At 38.7% G+C, this 8,165-nt stretch overlaps 1 pseudogene; it reads left to right on the forward strand.

The window, feature by feature from the left end:
* The first annotated feature begins 6,066 nt into the window (after positions 1-6,066).
* LOC109562890 (PDZ and LIM domain protein 7 pseudogene) lies at positions 6,067-6,736 on the forward strand (annotated as a pseudogene).
* The last annotated feature ends 1,429 nt before the right edge of the window (positions 6,737-8,165 follow it).

Raw genomic sequence — 8,165 nt, forward strand, 5'->3', positions numbered from 1 at the left:
TGCGGTATATGCCTACCAGTGGAATTAACAGGTCATATGATCATACTATATTTACTTTCTGAAAAATGACATAACTATTTTGCACAGTGGCTACAGCATTTTACATTCCCACCAGCATGCACAAGCATTCCAATTTCTCTATTTCCTCAACAATACATGTTGTTTTGTTTTGCTTTTTCAAATTACAGCCATTCTAGTGAAAGTGAAGAGTATCTCATTGTGGTTTAGATTTGCATTTACTTAAGGACCAATAAGGTTGAGCATCTTTTTATATGTATTTCAGACATTTGTACAGTCTTTTGAGAAATGTCTATTCAAGTCCTTTGCCCATTTTAAAAAAATGGACTGTCTTTTGTTGTTTGAGATTTTTTACTGTGGTTTTATAAGTCTTGAAATAAGGTAGCGAACTTTGTTCTTCTTTTTATAAATTACTTTGGTTAGTCTAAGTCCTTGGAATTTCCAATATAGATTTAGGATAAGCTTGTCACTTTCTCTACAAAAGCCTACTGGAATTTTTATTAGGACTGCATTTAATTTATAGATCAATTTAGGAAGTACAAACAACTTAACAATATTATGTCATCTGATCCATGAACATGACATACGTATCCAATTATTTAAGTCTTCTTTACCTTACCTCCAGAATATTTTTATTATTTTACAGTTTTCAATATACAGGTCTTACATCTATTTTATTAATAAGTATTCAATTTTGTGATGCTATTGTAAATGGTTCCTTTTTAAAATATTTAATTTATAATTGTCACTAACATAGAAATATAACTGATTTTCCTGTTGGCTTTGTATCCTCATTTATCAATTCTTGTAAACTCATTTGTTAATTCTAGTCCCTTTTATATACTATGGAATTTTCAACTAGATGTTCATAACATCATAAATAAAGTAACTTCTTATCTGTATACTTTTCTTATCTTGTTGCACTGGGTAGCATCTTCAATACAATGTTGAATACAAGCGATTATAGTGGAATCCTTGTTTTATTCCTGTTCTTAGAGGACTTGGTAGGTAGAATTCTAAAAATGTCCCCTATGATTCCCATCTCCTGATTATTCAAATACAAGCATACCTTATCTTATTCCGCCTCACTTCATCATGCTTTGCAGATATTGCACTTTTTAGAAACTGAAGGTTTGTGGCACCACTGTGTTGAGCAACTCTATTGGTGTCATTTTTCCAACAGCTTTTGCTCACTTCATGTCCCTCCTGTGTCACAGTTTGGCAATTCTTGCAATATTTCAAACTTTTTCATTATTATTATATTTGTTGTAGTGATGTGTAATCAGTGGTCTTTGATGTTACTATTATGACTTGCTAAAGGCTCAGATGATGATTGAGAAAAGATGAGAAGCAAAAGGCAAAAGAGAAAGGGAAAGATATATACATCTGAATGCAGAGTTCCAGCATAGCAAGGAGAGATAAGAAAGCCTTCCTAAATGATCAATGCAAAGAAATAGCAGAAAACAATAGAATGGGAAAGACTAGAGATCTCTTCAAGAAAATTAGAGATACTAAGGGAACATTTTATGCAAAGATGGGCACAATAAAGGACAGAAACTGTATGGACCTAATATAAGCAGAAGATATTAAGAAGAGGTGGCAAGAATACACAGAGAACTATACAAAAAAGATCTTCATGACCCAGATAACCATGATGGTGTGATCACTCACTTAGAGCCAGACATCCTGGAGTGTGAAGTCAAGTGGGCCTTAGGATGCATCACTATGAACAAAGCTAGCTGAGGTGATGGAATGTCAGCTGAACTATTTCAAATCCTAAAAGATGATGCTGTGAAAGTGCTGCACTCAATATGCCAGCAAATGTGGAAAACTCAGCAGTGGCCACAGGACTGGAAAAGGTGAATTTTCATTCCAATCCCAAAGAAAGGCAATGCCAAAGAATGTTCAAACTACCGCAAAATTGCACTCATTTCACACACTAGCAAAGGAATACTCAAAATTCTTCCAAGCTAGGCTTCAACAGTACGTAAACTGAGAACTCCCCAATGTTCAAGCTGGATTTAAAAAAAGTAGAGGAACCAGTGATCAAATTACCAACATCTGTTGGATCATAGAAAAAGCAAGAGAATTCCAGGAAAATATCTACTTCTGCTTCATTGACTATGCTAAAGCCTTTGGCTATGTGGATCACAAAAAACTGTGGAAAATTCTTAAAGAGATGGGAATACCAGACTACCTTATCTGCCTCCTAAGACATCTGTATGCAGGTCAGGAAGCAACAGTTAGAACATTACATGGAACAACTGACTGGTTCAAAATCGGGAAAGGAGTACATCAAGGCTGTATATTGTTACTTTGCTTATTTAACTTATATGCAGAATACATCATGTGAAATGCTGGGCTGCATAAACCACAAGCTGGAATCAAGATTGCCAGGAGAAATATCAGTAACATCAGATATTCAAATGACACCACCCTTCTGGAAGAAAGTGAAGAGGAACTAAAGAGCCTCTTGATGAAAGTTAGAGAGGAGAGTGAAAAAGCTGGCTTAAAACTCAACATTCAAAAAACAAAGATCATGGCATCTGGTCTCATCACTTCATGACCAATAGATAGGGAACAATGGAAACAGTGACAAACTTAATTTCTTGGGCTTCAAAATCACTGCAGATGGTGACTGCAGCCATGAAATTAAAAGATGCTTGCTCCTTGGAAGAAAAGCTATGACAAACCTAGACTGCATACTAAAAAGCAGTAATAAAAATTACTTTACCAACAAAGGTCCACATAGTCAAAGCTAGGTCCATATAGTCAAAGCTATGGTTTTTCCAGTAGTCATGTATGATGTGAGAGTTGGACTATAAAGAAAGTGCTGAAGAATTGATGCTTTTGAACTGTGGTGTTAGAGAAAGACTCTTGAGAGTCCCTTGGACAACAAGGAAATCAAATTAGTCAGTCCTAAAGGAAATCAGTCCTGAATACTCATTGGAAGGACTGTTGCTAAAGCTGAAGCTCCAATACTTTGGCCACCTGATGCAAAGAACTGACTCACTGGAAAAGACCTTGATGCACAGTGTATGGGGTTGCCAAGAGTTGGACACGACCAAGCGACTGAACTGAACTGAACTGAACTATGACTTGCTGAAGGTTCAGATGATGGTTGGACTTTTTTTTAATAATAAAACATTTTTAAATTAAGATACATACGTTTTAAAGACATAGTGCTACTATACATTTATTAGACTATATTATAGTATAAATATAACTTTTACATACACTGAGAAACCAAAAAAAAATTGTGTGACTAACTTTATTGTGATATTCCCTTTATTATGGTGGTCTGGAATCAAACCCACAATATCTGCAAGGTATGTCTGTACCAACCTGGGTATGCTGTGTAGGGACTCTAAAGATGGAATTAAGGTAGTAATCAGCTCAACATTAAATTAGGAAGATTATCGTGCTGGGTCCAATGTAATTACATAAACCCTTAAAAGTGGAAGAAGAAGGCAGAAAAGTGAGTCAGAGAGATGCTAAAGAAGGAGAAGTGTAGTAGATGACAGATGAAGAAGAATTCTTCAAAGAGATTCAAGGCATAAGAAGGACTTGACTAGCCATTGCTGATTTTGAAAATGGAGGAAAGGGGCCATAAGCCAAGTTACACAAGTGACCTCTACAAGCTGAGCACAATCTCCATCTGACAACCATCAAAGAAATAGAACTCCAATACTAAAACTGCATGGAACTGAAATCTGTCAACAACCTGAATGAACTTAGAAGTGGATTCATCCTCAGAGCCTTCAGAAAAAAAAAAAAAAGCTCTGCTGAAAACTTGAATTTGGCCTGTTAAAATCCAGAGAAAAAACTGAGCCACCCTGGCATGGACTTCTGATGTATACTGTGTAATTTTTTAAATGAGTTTTATTTTAGGGCACTAAATTTGTTGCAATTTGTTGTGGGGCACAATAGAAAAGAAATAGAGAATACGTTCAGTCTTTCACTGTTGAATATGGCATTAGTTGGCCACCTCCACCCCACAGGTTGAAGTAGTTCCTTTATATTCTTGGTTTGCTGTTTCTCTCAGCAATGGGTACTGAATTTTGTCACTTTTTTATTGCATCCACTTAGATAATTGTACGTTTTTCAACATTTTTCTATTAATGTGGTGAATTATGTTGATTTTTTTCTCTTTTTAATTAATATTCAGGAAAGTAATGACAACAAATTGAGTTTTTCATTTAAAGCATATAAAGGCGTAGGGTCGCAAAAGGATACTCACTGTAGTATGGTGAAATTATTTATGCTGAGTAGATGAGTATTAATCCTCATTTTTTATCTTTTCTTAAGTAACAGCTTTCAGTTCAGTTCAGTTCAGTCGCTCAGTCGTGTACGACTCTTTGCGACCCCATGAATCGCAACACGCCAGGCCTCCCTGTCCATCACCAACTCCTGGAGTTCACTCAGACTCACGTCCATTGAGTCAGTGATGCCATCCAGCCATCTCATCCTCTGTCGTCCCCTTCTCCTCCTGCCCCCAATCCCTCCTAGCATCAGAGTCTTTTCCAATGAGTCAACTCTTTGCATGAGGTGGCCAAAGTACTGGAGTCTCAGCTTTAGCATCATTCCTTCCAAAGAAATCCCAGGGCTGATCTCCTTCAGAATGGACTGGTTGGATCTCCTTGCAGTCCAAGGGACTCTCAAGAGTCTTCTCCAACACCACAGTTCAAAAGCATCAATTCTTTGGCACTCAGCTTTCTTCACAGTCCAACTCTCACATCCATACATGACCACAGGAAAAACCATAGCCTTGACTAGATGGACCTTTGTTGGCAAAGTAATGTCTCTGCTTTTGAATATGCTGTCTAGGTTGGACATAATTGAGGTATAATTCACTTATCATGTAATTTCCCCTTTAAAATGTACAATTCAGTGATTTTTAGTATATTCAGAATTGTACAACCATATTATCTATTATCAGTACATTTTCATCACCCCCAAAGAAGCCCTGTACCCATTAGCAATAATCTCCCATTCTCTCCTCCACCCAGTCCCAGCAATCACTAATCTACTGTCTGTTTCTATGGATTTGCCTATTCTAGACATTTCATATAAATGAAATCATTCAACATGCAGCCTTTGCGACTGGCTTTTTTCATGTAGCATAATTTTTAAGGATAATCCACACTTACTGTTTATAAGTACTTCTTCCTTTTTATTGCTGAATGTTCCATTATATAGAATAGCTTATTTCATTTATCCATTCATCAGCTGATGAGCAATTAAGTTTTTTCTAGTTTTTTACTATGATGAATAATGCTATTATGAACATTAATGTACAAGTTTTTTGCAGGGATGAATATTTTCAATTCTTTTGAGTATATAACTAGATGTAGAATTGTTAGGTCATATGCTGTCTCTAAGTTGTATATTTTGAGAAACTGCCAAACTCTTTTCCAAAGCAGCTGTGCTATTTTACAGCCCCACTAGCAATGTATGAAGATTCCAATTTCTCTACATCCTTGCAACAATTGTTACTGTGTTTCATTTCAGTCATTCTAGTGGGTGTAAAGTGGTGTCTCACTGTAGTTTTGATATGCATTTCCTTAATAACTGACGATGTTGATAAGTTTTTTGTGTTTAATAACCATTTGCATATCTTCTTTGGAGAAACATCTATTCAAATCTTTAGCCAATTTTTAAAAATTATTTTTCTGTTAATTTTTGAGTTGTAAGAGACCTTTACATTTCTGTATACAGATCCCTTATCAAATATATGACTCACAAATATTTTCTTTGTATGATTTTATTTTCACTTTTTTGATGTTGTCCTTCAAGGTACAAATATTTTCAATATTGATGACATTCAATTTATTTTTTTTTTTAATTTATTACTTGGAGTTCTGTCCACAGGTGCCACCTGGGAATCATTTCACAATCCCAGCAGGAGCAGCACCATAGATTCCTTTAAAGTGGTGCTGGAGGGGCCAGCACTTTGGGGCTTCTGGCCACAGGTGGGCAAGGACTTCACTGTGCCCTTCTCCATCTCCTGGCTCACTCAGTCCTGGAGGTAAAGCTGTGCAGGCCAGCATGGCTGTGGGTGACTGTGTGCTGAGTATTGATGGTGAGAACGCCTCATCCAGCATGGCCGTGGGTGACTGGGTGCTGAGTATTGATGGTGAGAATGCATGGGGCCTCATACACATGGAAGCCCAGAACAAGATCCACGCCTGTGGGGAGAGCCTCAGCCTTGGTCTCAGCAGGGCTCAGTCCCCTCAGAGGAAACAGCAGAAGGCCCTGGCCCCTCGCCATGGACCCCCTCTCCCCACTCCCACCCCTGCCCAGGCAGTACACCTTTGCACCCAGTGCTTCCCTCAACAATACACCTGGCCTTCAGGGCAACCCCGCTCGCTGACAGTGCCCTGTAGCAGAATGGACAGCTGCTTAGCAAGTAGTGGCCGATGGAGGACACGGAAGACTGGCAGTCGAGGTCTGGGACAGGCCAGTCCCATTTCTTCTGCATCCTCGCCCACCTCACGAGCACCGAGTTCATGCAAGACCTGATAAGGAGCACCTGAAGAAACCAAGGGAAAACTATGTCCTGGAGCTACAGAGCCCATGCCACACCCACCTCCAGGACTGGCACCCCTGGCACTCTGCCCATGTGCTCAACATGCAATGGTAGTTTGGCCCTCGCTGGCTGGCTGCCCCCTCTGCCTCTCTTTCTGTTCTTCCACCTAGGGCACCTCCCCTTGGCGCTTCCAGCTTCTGCCTACCTCACCCATCCCTTTGTTGCCCCTGCATTGAGCCTCCTGCTGGCCTAGCCCTGGCTGCCCTATTGGCACTGGGCCTGGCTCCATTTGACACTGTCCTCTCTCTTTGCCCTATGGTACTGCTGTCTGCCAGGTCTGTGCTGGCTTGGGCATGAAAATAACTTCTCAGCCCTGCTTAAAAAAAAAAAAGTCTGCTTGCCAATGCAGAGATACAAGAGGCAGGGGTTGATCCCTGGGTGGGGAAGATCCTCCAGTAGGAAATGGCAATCCACTCATTTTCTTTTCTGGAAAATTCCATGGACAGAGGAGCCTGGTGGCCTACAGTCCACGGGGTTGCAAAGAGTCAGACAAAACTGAGTACACACACACACACACACACAAACACATGCTGTGAAAGGATTCCTCCCATCTAGTTAATTGGCACATCCACCATGTCATACGTCATACATTTATCTTTTTTTGATGAGAACATTGGCATTCTACTCTCTTACACAACACTGCGTTGATTCACCATGCTATACAATACAACCTTATACCTTACTCATCTTATAGCTGAGAGTTTATACCTGTTTACTAATCTCTTCCTATTTCTCCCTAGGTCCTGGCCACAATTTTCTACTCTCTGTTTCTGGTTTGTTTTTCAAGATTCCACATATAATGAAATCTAAATTCAGTATTTTTCTTTCTCCACCTGGCTTATTTCACTTAGCATCTATGTGTTCATCTATGTTTCAAAAGTGGCAGGATTTTCTTCTTTCACATGACTGAATAATATTGTATTCATTGTGAATATATACCACAGCTTCTTTATCCACTCACCCACTGACAAACACTTAAGTTATTTCCATACCTTGATTATGTGAGTAATACTGCAATGAACATGGGAGTGCAGATGTCTCTTCAATATCCTGTTTTCATTCCTTTTCGATATATACTCAAAAGTGGGATTGCTGGATCATATGGTAGTTCTATTTTTAATTTTTTGAAGCACCTCCCTGCTGTTTTCCATAGCGGTTGCACCATTTTACAGTTCCCATAACTGTGCACAAAGATTTCCTTTTCTCCACAACCTACCAGCACTTGTTATCTCTAGTCTTTTTGATGATGGTCATTTTAACAGGAGTGAGGTGATAATATCGTGATTTTGATTTCCCTCATGATTAGTGATGTTAAGAAACTTTTTATGTACCTGTGAGCCATTTGTATGTCTTTGGAAAAATGTATATCCCATCCATTTTAAAATCAGATTTTTTTTTTGTTTTGTTACTGAATTGTATGAATTCTTTTTTAAAAACAACAATGGCTAGTTTTGTATTCAAGAGCTCTAATAATTGCTTATTTTTAATATTTATTTATTTATATGGCTGTATCAGGTCTTAGTTGCAGCACGTGGGATCCTCATTGCATCATGCAGGA

Source organism: Bos indicus, chromosome 1 (assembly GCF_029378745.1).
Source record: "Bos indicus isolate NIAB-ARS_2022 breed Sahiwal x Tharparkar chromosome 1, NIAB-ARS_B.indTharparkar_mat_pri_1.0, whole genome shotgun sequence".
Taxonomy (NCBI): Eukaryota; Metazoa; Chordata; class Mammalia; order Artiodactyla; family Bovidae; genus Bos; species Bos indicus.